The 14,980-nt window shown below is 42.0% G+C and overlaps 1 protein-coding gene across 18 annotated transcripts in view; it reads right to left on the bottom strand.

Annotated features, from left to right (window-relative positions):
• NFATC3 (nuclear factor of activated T cells 3) overlaps positions 1 to 14,980 on the bottom strand; it is a 147,555-nt gene that overhangs the window by 108,370 nt on the left and 24,205 nt on the right. The gene's annotated exons all lie outside the window — the stretch shown is intronic.

Below are 14,980 nucleotides of genomic sequence, written 5' to 3'. Positions count from 1 at the left end.
TTTTTTTTTTTTTTTGAGACAGGGTCTCACTCTGTCACCTAGACTGGAGTGCAATGGTGTGATCATAGCTCACTACAGCCTCAACCTCCCATCCTAGGCTCAAGTGATCCTTTCCTCAGCCTCTGGAGTAGCTGGGACACAGGTACATGCCACACTCCTGGTTACTTTTTATTGTCATTTTTGGTAGACACAGGGCCTTGCTTTGTTGCCAAGGCTGGGCTCAAGCTATCCTCCCACCTTAGCTTCCCAAAGTGCTGGGATTACAGGTGTGAGGGAGCGTCTGTGCCCAGCTCAATAAATGTGTTTATTAAAAAAAAAAAAAAACACATCCATAATTCTAAGAAATACTCATAGCATACAGGCTGCAGTGAGCTCAGATCACGCCACTGTACTCTAGCCTGGGTGACACAGCAAGACTCCGTCTCAAAAAAAAAAAAAAGAAAAGAAAAGAAAAGAAATGAGATATTCCTAGGCTGCAAAGAACAGAAAATCCAACTCAATGTAGCTGAAAAAGGGGAGGGGACACAGGCTGAATATCCCTTATCCAAAATGCTTGAGGCCAGAAGTGCTTGGGATTTTGGATTTTTTTTTTTTTTTGGCCCATTTACAAATACACAATGAGATATCTTGATATGGGACCCAAGTCTAAACATGAAATACACTTGTGTTTCATATATACCTTATTTACATAGCCTGAAAGGTAATTTTGGACAATATTTTTTAATAATTTGGTGAATGAAAAAAAGTCTGTGTTAAGAATTCTCCACTTGTGGCATCATGTCAGAGCTAAAAAGTATAGGATATTGGAACATTCCAGATTTTGAATATGACCTGTATATATTATCCAACATAACACCCTGCATTATCAACCTGTATATATTATCCAACATAACAAGTAGTCAAAGGTAGGAGAGTTCCAAAAGTGGGTTTTTCTTTTTTTGTTTGTTTGCTTGTTTGTTTGTTTGAGATGGAGTCTTGCTCTGTCGCCCAGGCTGGAGTGCTGTGGCGCAATCTTGCCTCCTGGATTCAAGCAATTCTCCTGCCTCCTGTCTCAGCCTCCGGAGTAGCTGGGACTACAGGCACTCGCCACCATGCCTAGCTAATTTTTTTTTTTTTTTTTTTTCTGAGACAGAGTCTCTCTCTGGCTGGAATGCAGTGGTGCGATCTTGGCTCACTGCAACCTCTGCCTCCGAAGTTCAGGCAATTCTCAAGCCTCAGCCTCCCAAGTAGCTGGAATTACAGGTGCCTGCCATGACACTCAGCTAATTTTTGTATTTTTAGTAGAGACAGGGTTTTGCCATGTTGTCCAGGCTGGTCTCAAACTCCTGACCCCAAGCAATCTACCCTCCTTGGCCTCCCAAAGTGCCGGGATTACAAGCATGAGCCACCACACCCGGACTTTTTTTTTTTTTTTGAGACTAGGTCTCGCTCTGTCACCCAGGCTGGAGTGCAGTGGTGCACTCATAGCTCACTGCTGCCTCAAACTTCTGGGTCAAGTGATCCTCCCACCTCAACCTTTCAAGTAGCCGAGACCACAGGTGCATGCCACCACTCCCAGCAAATTTTTTTTTTTTTTTTTTTTTTTGTAGAGACAGGGTCTCGTTTTGTTGCCCAGCCTAATCTTGAACTACTGGGCTCAGGCAATCCAACTGCCCCAGCCTCCCAAAGTGCTGGGATTACAGTTCAACAATGTTCTTCAGAAATGTTTCTTTATTTCACTTTGCCATTTTTGGGGAGCTAACTTTGTGCTGTTCATTTTTCAACCACATATACCTATTCTGTCTACACTGGAAACAACATGATTCAACTTATTCATTTAACAAAAAAATTTTTTAGCAACTACTATGTAAGCAGGCATGTTCTGAATACTAAAAACACCATGGTAAACAAAACAAAATCCCCTCCTCATGGAGCTTACATTCTAGTAAAATATGTCAGGTAGTGATATTTGCTGTAAGAGAAAATAAAACAGGGGAAAAAATATAGAGGAGGCAAAGATGTTAATTTAATAGGAAAGTCTGGAAAGCCTTCTCTAATACTTGAGGAAATAGCAGAAGAATATTAATGTAACTGAGCTATACAGAAATTTAGGGGCATAATGCAGGCAGAGGATAATAGTAAGTGCAAAGACCTGAGGTACAGCATTGTTGAAGTGTACTGTATGAGAAAAAACAAGGCCAGTGGGACTTGAACTGAGTAAGGAGGCAGAATAATGAGAGCTAGGGGTGGTCAGGGAGAGGCTAGTCAAGTAAGGCCTTGCGAGATGGGAAACCACTGGAGCTTTCTAAACAGAAAAGTATCATCATTTGATATATATGAACTGATATAAATTTAGGAGGCTACTGTAATCATCCAGGTGAGAAAAGATGGAATACAGGACCTAAGTGGTAGTGAGCTGTAAAAGTAGAAGCAGCATTAAGAAGTCAGATTTTGGATTAAAGTAGTGCTGACGGAACTTGTTGACTGGATGTGAAAGAACAGTCAAGGGTGACACCAAGGTTTAAAGCCTTGAACTATTATTAAAAACACAGTATTGGTCGGGCGCAGTGGCTCACACCTTTAATCCCAGCACTTTGAGAGGCCGAGGCGGGTGGATCACGAGATCAGGAGATCAAGACCATGCTGGCTAACACGGTGAAACCCCATCTCTACTGAAAATACAAAAAATTAGCCGGGCATGGTGGCAGGCGCCTGTGGTCCCAGCTGCTCGGGAGGCTGAGGTGGGAGAATGGCGTGAACCCAGGAGGCAGAGCTTGCAGTGAGCCAAGATCGCGCCATTGCACTCCAGCCTGGGCAACAGAGCGAGGCTGTCTCAAAAAACAACAACAACAATACAGTATTTCTGAAATTTTCTGAATTTCTGAAAGAACAGCAATTACTGAAATAAAGAAAGTGAGACAGACTTGAGATAAGAAACCAAAACTTCTACTTCGTACATATTAAATATGAGAGTCCAGTAAGCTTTCCAAGTGGAAATGTCAAGTAGATATTTGTACATAAGAACACAAGCTAGCTATGTAAATGTGGGAATCATTAACGTATACATGAAATTTAAAGCCATAAGACCAAAAGATCACTAAGAAATTAGTACAAATAGAGAAGAAAGTAGGCAACTGAGGCACAAGGAACTCCAAAGTTTAGGATTAGGGAGAAAAAGAAGAATGAGTTAAGAGGTTAGAAGAGACATCAGTGAAATGGAACAATAACCAAAAGAATGCAGCATCCCAGAAGCCAAGTGAAGAAGGTGCTCATTCATTCACCAACTATTAATGATGTGATTAATATTTTATAGAAACTGTTATAGATGGTAGGTACATAAAAAGTAAATAACACACATATGGTCCCCGCCCTCATTAAGCAGTCAGTCTCAGGAGAGACTGACAAAAACACAAATTAAAAATGGTAAGTGCTACTAAGTGGTAGAAGAGAGAATTAGAGAAGGAACTCGTTTTACAGAGATTACAGAGATGGCCTTTTTGAGAGGGTAGCATGTAAGCTAAAACCTGAAAGATAAATAGGAACCAGCAAGCAAAGAAAGAGAGTCAGCGGGGCTGGGGAGAGAAGGTGATAGTTGCAACACAGGAGAATAGGCATAAACAGTCTGAGTCAAATAACGCCTTGGTTTCTTTAAGAAACGCCCAAGATGGCTAGAGTTAACAACTGAAAGGGTAGAGTTAGAAGAAGCCAAGACATAGAAGAACTGTAGTAAGGGCTTTGGATTTTATTCAAAGAATAATGGAAACCATGTAAGAGTTTTAAAAGGGGGAATGACATGATTTCTATTATATTTGAGAACAACTTCAACTGCTGTATCTCCAGTACCTACCAAGTAAGTCCCTGACATTTATTAGGTCTATAATAAATCATTTGTTCAAGTTGTTGGGGCCGGACATGGTGGCTCACACCTGTAATCCCAGAACTTTGGGAGGCCGAGGCAGGCAAATGGCTTGAGTTCAGGAGTTCGAGACCAGCCTGGACGATGTGGCAAAAACCCATTTCTACAAAAATAAAAATACAAAAAGTAGCCAGGCATGGTGGCACATGCCTGTACTGTAGTCCCAGCTACCTGAGAGGCTGAGGCAGGAGGGTCATTTGAGCCTGAGATTTGGAGGTTGCTGTAAGCCAAGATAGCGCCATTGCACTCCATCCTCGGTGACAGAGCAAGACCCCATCTAAATAAATAAATAAGGTTGTTGGAATTGCTTCCCTTAGAGAATTTATGTTACTCCTGAGTAAGGAGGCAGAATAATGAGAGCTAGGGGTGCTCAGGGAGAGGCTAGTCAAGTAAGGCCTTGCGAGATGGGAAACCAATGGAGCATTCTAAATAGAAAAGTATCACCATTTGATATATATGATCTGATATAAATTTAGGAGCAAAATCCTCAATTAGGAAATTTTGAACCATGTTTCTTGGCAATGCTATCAGCCTGTTGAATTATGATGGTAGCTAAAACTTTCTAAAACTTAGCTCACAATGTCACCTATCTAAATGGTACTCAAGTGGACAGAAGTAAAACAAGCCTCTGAACACTCAAAATATACAGCATAAAAGCTCATGTGTTTAACTCACAGAAATTTTCCTTGGCCCCTTGTTCAGATCCTCTCTACTCAATTTTAGATCCCATAATATTATATGCTTATCTAGTCCACAGATTAGAAGCAGGAAATCTAAAATGAGAGAAGATGGCTGCAAAGAAAAGGAAAGAAACAGGAAAAACAAGCAAACAGTTCAAAGGGTATATATAGCACCTTGAAGTCATCCAGAACAACTTGTTCTTTACTAATTTCATCTAATCGTACTGCTTATTTTCAAACTGCCTTTTTCCTTTACTTAAGAATGTACTTGATTAAATAGGAAAAATTAATTAAATCCCAACACTTTGAGAAAAAAAAAAAGGACAGAAAGTCACCCATAGAAGATTTTACAGTTTATTCAAATGAAATTATTGTACCAGCCCATTTCAGTTGTTGACTAATGCTGAAAACCACACCCTTCTCCCAAATAAACTGTAGATGAAGCAAACATCTTCTACGTCAGAATGATGTCTTAAAGTGCTGCAGAGACCTGCACACAAAATTTGTGGGAATGCTGCTTTATCTTTTTCCCAAGTGTCCAACCTCTGGAAATGATATTAGCAGCTACTACAATCTAACTATGACGAACAGTCCTAGGTCCAGATTTCCAAGTCTAGAATTCTCAAATTCAAGGTGCTTCAGAAATTTCACCATCTCAAGAATTACTTGTTCCATGTTCCTTCAACCACCAGAGGGACTCATGCAAGCATACAGTAATCTGGACAACCCAAGTTGTCTTATGAATGTTTTTATGTATAGTATGAAGCAGAGGTTGGCAAAATACAGTCCATGTGCCAAGTCTGGCCCACCAACAAGTGGTAGGCCACATTTAAAATCATTAGTTTGTAGGCTATAGAAAGCCTACAGATAATAGTTTGTCTTTCTATAGCCTACAAACTAATGGTTTTAAATGGTTTCAAAAAATTGTTTTTAACTGTGTCATGACAAAAAAAAGTTATGATTCAAATTCTGGTATCCATAAATAAAGTTTTATTGAAACACAACCATGCTCATTCATTTATATACTATCTATGGTTATTTTCACACAAGGGTAGAGCTGAGTAACTGTCAAAGGGACCACATGTACTACTCCTATTCCTTCACATTGCTGCTTGATGGACACAAATTGCAGTGACAAAGTTCTAATGAGTGCAATGCATACGTATATACTGTGACTTTAAAAAAATTTTTACTAGGGCATAACACAAAAAGAAAAGTAGACTTTGAATGTTGCCCTTTTAAAGCACAGTGGAGTGTGGTTATACTGTTATCAAATTAGATGTGCAATAACATTATGGCCATATATATGCATTACCACAGTAATGCATTCATCATAATACTCCCAACTCACAGGAAAAGAAAAAAAATTTAAAACAAACAACAACAACAACAACAAAAAACAATCGGCCAGGTATGGTGGCTCACGCCTGTAATTCCAGCACTTTGGGAGGCCAAAGGGGGCAGATCACTTGAGATCAGGAGTCCAAGACCAGCCTGGCCAACATGGTGAAACCCTGTCTCTACTAAAAATACAAAAATTAGCTGGGCATGGTGCCGCGTGCCTGTAATCCCAGCTACTTGGGAGGCTGGGGCAGGGGAATCAGTTGAACCCGGGAGGCGGAGGTCGCAGTAAGCCGAGATTGCGCTACTACTGCACTCTAGCCTGTGTGACAAGAGCAAGACTCCGTCTCTCAAAAAAAACAAAAACAAAAAACAGAGAAAATAAAATGGCTCATTTGCTAGCAAAGTAAAGAAAGTCATTTACTGGGGCCGGGTGCAGCGGCTCATGCCTATAATCCCAGCAATTTGGGAGGCTGAGGCAGGCAGATCACAAGGTCAGGAGTTCGAGACCAGCCTGGACAACATGGCAAAACCTCGTCTCTACTAAAATACAAAATTTAGCCAGGCATAGTGGCAGGCGCTTGTAATCCCAGCTACTTGGGAGGCTGAGGCAAGGCGAATCACTTGAACCCGGGAGGCGGAGGTTGCAGTGAGCTGAGATTGCACCACTGCATTCCAGCCTCGGTGACAGAGTGAGACTCGGTCTCAAAAAAAAAAAAAAAGAAAGTCATTTACTGATGGTGAGTTATTTAAATTGTGTTTCACCGGAGAAACCAAGGAAATATGTTCAGAGAAAAACTTACAAGACTATTAGCCTTTCAGCAAGAACAACTGGTAGAAAAACTGAGGACATTGGTAGCAACATTAATAGGTTAATTACGAAATAAAACAAACGATTTCCTTAAAAAGTGGTTTTCCGGCCAGGTGCGGTGGCTGACGCCTGTAATCCCAGCACTTTGGGAGGCAGAGGCAGGCGGATCACGAGATCAGGAGTTCGAGACTATCCTGGCCAACATGGTGAAACCCCGTCTCTACTAAACATACAAAAATTATCTGGGCATGGTGGCACGTGCCTGTAATCCCAGCTACTTGGGAGGCTGAGGTAGGAGAATCATTTGAACCAGGGAGTCGGAGGTTGCAGTGAGCCAAGATTGCACCACAGCACTCCAGCCTGGCAACAAAGCAAGACTCCGTCTCAAAAAAAAAAAAAAAGTGCTTTTCCTTGGCCCTTGATGTGCTGCCAGATGTTACCAACATCTGCTCAGTTGTTATTTATTGAACAGTCAATGCAGAGTTTAAAGTGACTAAACAATTAGCCTCCATGAATAGTGTGAAAGAAACAACTTCAAGAAAAAACATTTGCAAAGAAGTTAAGAAAACACTAGTTTAGGCAGGAGGAGCCAAGATGGCTGATTAGAAGCCACTCCAGTCTGCGGCTCCCACTAAGAAGAGCAAAAACGGCCAGTGAATCCTGCTCCGTCAACTGAGGTATCCAGGTTCTCTCACTGGGACTGACTAGGTGGTTGGTGTGATCCACACAGAGCTAGGAAAAGCAGGGTAGAGCGACAACCTGACCTGGTAGCCACAAAGGCGAACTCCCACACCCAGCCAAGGGAGGTGGTGAGTAACTGTGCTACCCTGCGTGGGAAACCAGACTTTTTCCACAGATCTGTACATCCCATGGATCAGGAAATCCCCTCATGAGCCCACGCCACCAAGGCCTTGGGACCCAAGCACAGAGCTGTGCAACCTGCTCAGGTTGTGGCTAGCAGCAGCAGGCTGGACACTGCCTAAGACTACCAAGTTCCCACGGAAAGGGGCAGTTGCCATCACTGCGGCTCCAGTCTGCCATTTTCCTTTGCTGGTGTTGGGGAAACTTGGCGGTTTGGACGAAGAGGAATTCCCCACAGCACAACACAGTGGTGGTGGCAGATCGTGGCCAGATTGTTTCCTTAGGTGGGACCCAGATCCTTCTCTCTTCACCAGGCAGAACCTCCTTGCAGGAACTGCAGTAACTCTAGCCAGGAGTTTATGGGCAGAACTCTGATATCCCTGGGAAGGAGCCTCTACGGGTAGGGGTGGTCATGGTCTCATGGTTCAGCTGACCTAGTCTTTTATGCCTGTTGGCAGTCCAGATGAGGGGAATTCTCCCCAGCACAGCCGAACCTGCTCAGCCAAGGGGCAGTCAGACTGCTTCTTTAAGCAGGTCCCTGATCCCATCCCTCCTGACTGGGTGAGACCTCCCAACTGGGGTCACCAGGCACCTGATACAGGAGCGTTCCAGCCAGCATCAGCTCGGTGCCCTCTGGGATGAAGCTCCCAGAGGAGGAGGCAGCCATCCTTGCTGTTCTGCAGCCTCCACTGCTTATACCTCCAGGTGCAGGAGGGGGTAGATGAATTAGGTCAGGAGTGGTCCCCTAGTAAACTGCAGCAGCCCTACCCTATGGAAGAGGGGCCTTACTATTAAAAGAAAAACAAACAGAAAGCAACAACAACAACAACAACATCAACACAAAAGATCCCACAAAAACCCTATCCAAAGGTCAGCAGCCTCAAAGATCAAAGGCAGATAAATCCACAAAGATGAGAAAGAATCAATGCAAGAACGCTGAAATCTCAAAGAGCCAGAGTGTCTCTTCTCTAAATGATTACAACACTTCTCCATCAAGGGCAGAGAACTAGGCTGAGGCAGAGAAGAACGAATTGACAGAAGTAGGCTTCGAAAGGTAGGTAATAACAAACTTCGCTGAGCTAAAGGAGTATGTTTTAACCCAATGCAAAGAAGCGAAAAACCATGATAAAACATTACAGGAGCTGTTAACCAGAATGGCTAGTTTAGAGAGGAACATAAATGACCTGATTGAGCTGAAAAACACAACAGGAGAGCTTCACAATACAACCACAAGTATCAACAGCTGAACAGACCAGGCAGAGGAAAGGATATCAGAGCTTGAAGACTATCTTGCTAAAACAAGACGGGCAAACAAGGTTAGAGAAAAAAAAATGAAAAGAAATGAACAAAACCTCCAAGAACTATGGGATTATTTAAAAGAATGAACCTGGCCGGGCACAGTGGCTCACGCCTGTAATCTCAGCACTTTGGGAGGCCGAGGCGGGTGGATCACAAGACCAGGAGTTCAAGACCAGCCTGGTCAAGATGGTGAAACCCCATCTCTACTAAAAATACAAAAATCAGCCAGGCGTGGTGGTGTGTGCCTGTAGTCCCAGCTACTCAGGAGGCTGAGGCAGAAGGATCGCTTGAACTCAGGAGGTGGAGGTTGCAGTAAGCCAAGATCACGCCACTGCACTCCAGCCTGGGCAACAGAGCAAGACTCCATCTCAAAAAAAAAAAAAAAAAAAGACTGAACCTACAACTGGGGTACCTGAAAGAGACAGGGAGATCGCATCCAAGTCGGAAAACATACTTCACGGTATCATCCATGAGAACTTCCCCAACCTAGCAAGATAGGCCAACATTCAAATTCAGGAAATTCAGAGAAACCCAGTAAGATACTCCATGAGAAGATCAATCCCAAAACACATTATCATCAGATTCTCCAAGGTTGAAATGAAGGAAAAAATGTTAAGGGCAGGAAGAGAGAGAGGACAGGTCACCACAAAGGTAAGCCCATCAAACTAACAGTGGACCTCTCAGCAGAAACCCTACAAGCCAGAAGAGATTGGATGCCAATATTCAACATTCTTAGAAAAGAATTTCCAACCCAAATGTCATATCCGGACAAATTAAGCTTCGTAAGTGAAAGAGAAATAAAGTCCTTTTCAGACAAGCAAATAATGAGGGAATTCAGCACCACCAGGTCTGCTTTACAAGAATTCCTGAAGGAAGCACTAAATATGGAAAGCAAAAACCATTACCAGCCACTACAAAAACACACTCAAGTACACAGACCAATGACACTATGAAGCAACTACATTAACACGTCTGCAAAATAACCAGCCAGCATTATGATGACAGGACCAAATTCACACATAACAATATTAACCTTAAAAGTAAATGGACTAAATACCCCAATTAAAAGACACAAAATGGTTAGCTGGCTAAAAAGACAAGAACCATTGGTGTGCTGTATTCAAGAGACCCATCTAACATGCAAAGACATGCACAGGCTCAAAATAAAGAGATGGAGGAAAATTTACAAAGCAAATGGAAGGCAGGAAAAAAGCAGGGGTTGCAATCCTAGTTTCTGACAAAACAGATTTTAAACCAACAAGATCAAAAAAAGACAAAGAAGGGCATACAGCATGGTAAAGGGTTCAATTCAACAAGAAGAGCTAACTATCCTAAATATATATGCACCCAATACAGGCACACTCAGTTTCATAAAACAAGTTTTAAAAAACCTACAAAGAGACTTAGACTTCCACACAACAATAGTGGGAGACTTAACACCCCACTGTCAATATCAGACAGATCATCAAGACAAAAAATTAACAAAGATATTCAGGACTTGAATTCAGCTGTGATCAAGTAGACTTACCCAAAAACAGAATATACATTCTTCTCAGGGCCACATGGCACTTACTCTAGATTCAATCACATACTTGGAAGTAAAACACTCCTCAGCAAATGCAAAAGAAATGAAATCATAACTGTCTCTCAGACCACAGCGCAATCAAATTAGAACTCAACATTAAGAAACTCACTCAAACCCACACAACTACATGGAAATTGAACAACCTGCCCCTGAATGACTTCTGGGTAAAAAATGAAATTAAGGCAGAAATCAAGAAGTTATTTGAAACCAATGAGAACAAAGAGACAATGTACCAGAATCTCTGGGATATAGCTAAAGCAGTGTTAAGAGGGAAATTTATAGCACTAAATGCCCACATCAAAAAGCCAGAAAAAACTCAAATCGACATCCTAACATCACAACTAAAAGACTAGAGAACCAAGAGTAAACAAACCCCAAATCTAGCAGAAGACAAGACATAACCAAGATCAGAGCAGAACTGAAGGAGACAGAGACACAAAAAAACCCTTAAAAAAAAAATCAGGCCGGGCGCGGTGGCTCACGCCTATAATCCCAGCACTTTGGGAGGCTGAAGCGGGCGGATCACAAGGTCAGGAGATCGAGACCATCCTGGCTAACACGATGAAACCCTGTCTCTACTAAAAAAAATACAAAAAAAATTAGCCGGGTGTGGTGGTGGGCACCTGTAGTCCCAGCTACTCAGGAGGCTGAGGCAGGAGAATGGCATGAACCCGGGAGGCGGAGCTTACAGTGAGCCGAGATTGGGCCACTGTACTCCAGCCTGGGCAACACAGCAAGACTTCGTCTCGAAAAAAAAAAAAAAAATTCAGGCCAGGCACGGTGGCTCACACCTGTAATCCTAGCACTTTGGGAGGCCGAGGCAGGCAGATCACTTGAGGTCAGGAGCTCAAGACCAGCCTGGCTAACATGGTAAAACCCTGTCTCTACTAAAAATACAAAAATTAGCCCAGTGTGGTGGTGGGTGCCTGTAATCCCACCTACTCAAGAGGCTGAAGCAGGAGAAATTGCTTGAACCCAGGAGGTGGAGGTTGCAGTGAGCCAAGATCGTATCACTGCACTCCAGCCTGAGCAACAGAGTGAGACTCCATCTCAAAACAAACAAACAAACAAAAACAATTCATCCAGGAGCTTGGCTAGGCTAATGAAGAAAAGAGACAAGAATCAAATCGACACAATAAAAAATGATAAAGCAGATATCACCACTGACCCCACAGAAATACAAACCACCACAGAGAATACTATAAACACCTTTATGCAAATAAACTAGAAAATTTAGAAGACACTGATAAATTCCTGGACACATACACCCTCCTAAGACTGAACCAGAAAGAAGCTGAATACCTGAACAGACCAATAATGAGTTATGAAATTGAGGCAGTAATACATAGCCTACCAAGCAAAATAAGCCCAGGACCAGACAGATTTACAGCTGAATTCTACCAGAGGTACAAAGAGAAGCTGGTACCATTTCTTCCGAAACTATTCCAAACAACCGAAAAGGAAGGACTACTCCCTAACTCATTTTATGAGGCCAGCATTATCCTGATACCAAAACCTGAAAGAGATATAACAAAAAAAGAAAACTACAGGCCAATATCACTGATGAACACTGATCCCAAAATCCTCAAATACTGGTAAACCGAATCCAGCAGCACATCAAAAAGCTTATCCACCAGGATCAAGTCAGCTTCATTCCCAGAATGCAAGGCTGGTTCAACATATTCAAATCAATAGATGTAATCCATCACATTAACAGAACTAAAGACAAAAATCACATGATTATCTCAATAGATGCAGAAAAGGCCTTCGATAAAATTCAACATCGCTTCATGTTAAAAACTCTCAATAAACTAGGTATCGGAGGAACAAACCTCAAAATAATAAGAGCCATTTAAGACAAACCCACATCCAATGTCATACTGGATATGCAAAAGCTGACAGTGTTCCCCTTGAAAACTGACACAAGACAAGGATGCCCCTATCTCACCACTCCTATTCAACATAGTAATGGAAATTCTGGCCAGGGCAATGAGGCAAGAGAAAGAAATACAGGGTATTCGCATAGGAAGAGAGGGAGTCAAATTGTCTTTGTTTGCAGATGGCATGATCTTCTATCTAGAAAACCCCCTAGTCTCAGCCCAAAAGCTTAAGCTGATAAGCAACTTCAGCAAAGTCTCAGGATACAAAATCAATGTGCAAAAGTCACAAGCATTCCTTTACGCCAACAACAGACAAGCAAAGAGCCAAATCAAGAATGAACTCCCATTCACAATTGCTACAAAGAGAATAAAATACCTAGGAACACAGCTAACAAGGGAAGTGAAGGACCTCTTCAAGGAGAACTACAAACCACTGCTCAAGGAAATCGGAGAGGACACAAACATGGAAAAACATTCCATGCTCATGGATAGGAAGAATCAATATTGTGAAAACAGCCACACTGCCCAAAGCAAATTATAGATTCAATGCTACTCCCATTAAAATACTATTGACATTCTTCACAGAATTAGAAAAAACTATTTTAAAATTCATATGGAACCAAAAGAGAGCCCGTATAGCTAAAACAATCTTAAGCAAAAAGAACACAGCTAGAGGCATCACGTTACCCGACTTCAAACTATACTACAAGGCTACAGTAACCAAAACAGCATGGTACTGGTACAAAAACAGACACAAAGACCAATGAAACAGAACAGAGAACTCAGAAATAAGACCACACATGTACAACCATCTGATCTTTGACAAACCTGACAAAAACAAGCAATGGGGAAAGGATTCTCTATTTAATAAGTAGTATTGGGAGAACTGGCTAGCCATATGCAGAAAACTGAAACTGGATCCCTTCCTTACACCTTATACAAAAATTAACTCGAGATGGATTAAAGACTTAAATGTAAAACCCCAAACTATAAAAACCCTAGAAGAAAACCTAGGCAATAAATACCATTCAGGACATAGGCATGGGCAAAGATTTCTTGATGAAAATGGCAAAAGCAATTGCCAACGAAAGCAAAAACTGACAAATGGGATCTAATTAAACTAAAGAGCTTCTGCACAGCAAAAGAAACTATCATCACAGTGAACAGGCAGCCTACAGAATGGGAGAAAACTTTTGCAATTTATCCATCTGACTAAGGTCTAATATCCAGAGTCTACAAGAAACTTAAATAAATTTACAAAAAAAAAAAAAAAACCACCCCATTAAAAAGTAGGCAAAGGACATGAACAGACATTTCTCAAAAGAAGACATTTATGCAGCCCAACAAACATAAAAAAAGCTCAACATCACTGATGATCAGAGAAATGCAAATCAAAACCACAATGAGATACCATCTCAAACCAGTCAGAAAGGAAATTATTATTATTATTATTATTATATTTTTTTGATACAGTGTCTCACTCTGTCGCCTAGGCTGGAGTGCAGTGGCATGATCTCGGCTCACTGCAACCTCTGTTTCCTGGGTTCAAGTGATTCTCCTCTCTCAGCCTCCCAAGTAGCTGGGACTACAGGCATGCACCACAACGCCCAGCTAATTTTATTATTTTTAGTAGAGATGACATTTCATCATGTTGGCCAGGCTGGTCTTGAACTCCTGACCTCAACTGATCCGCCCGCCCCGGCCCCTCAAAGTGCTGGGATTACAGGCGTAAGCCACCACACCCGGCCCAGAATGGCAGTCATTAAAAAGTCAAGAAACAACAGATGTTGGCGAGGCTGAGATAGAAAGGCTTTTACACTCTTGGTAAGGATGTAAATTAGTTCAAACATTGTGGAAGACAGTGTAGCAATTATTCTCCCAAAGACCTAGAACCAAAAATATCATTTTACCTAGCAATCCCATTAGTGGGTATATACCCAAAGGAATATAAATCATTCTATTATAAAGATACATGCATGTGTATGTTTACTGCAGCACTATTCACAATAGCAAAGACATAGAATCAACCCAAATGCCCACCAATGACAGACAAGATAAAATGTAGTACACATACACCATGGAATACTGTGCAGCCATAAAAAGAATGAGATCATGGATGGAGCTGGAAGCCATTATCCTCAGCAAACTAATGCAGGAACAGAAAACCAAACACCACATGTTCTCACTTATAAACAGTAGGTGAACAATGAGAACACATGGACACGGGGAGGGGAACAACACACACTGGGGCCTGTCTGGGGGTGGGGGTCACGAGAGAGAGAGAGCATCAGGAAAAATACCTAATGCATGCTGGGCTTAACACTTAGGTAATGGCTTGACAGGTGTGGCAAACTACCATGGCACACATTTTGCTATGTAACAAACTTCCATATCCTGCACATGTATCCAAGAACTTAAAATTAAATTAAATTAAAAAAAAAAACAACAAAAAAAAGGCGGCCGGGTACGGTGGCTCACGTCTGTAATCCCAGCTCTTTGGGAGGCTGAGGTGGACAGATCACCTGAGGTCAGAAGTTCAAGACCAGCCCAGCCAACATGGTGAAACCCCATCTCTACTAAAAATACAAAAAAGAGGCTGGGTGTGGTGGCTCATGCCTGTAATCCCTG

Source organism: Pan troglodytes, chromosome 18, assembly GCF_028858775.2.
Source record: "Pan troglodytes isolate AG18354 chromosome 18, NHGRI_mPanTro3-v2.0_pri, whole genome shotgun sequence".
NCBI classification, from domain to species: Eukaryota; Metazoa; Chordata; class Mammalia; order Primates; family Hominidae; genus Pan; species Pan troglodytes.
This window is presented reverse-complemented; position numbering and strand designations above follow the sequence as displayed.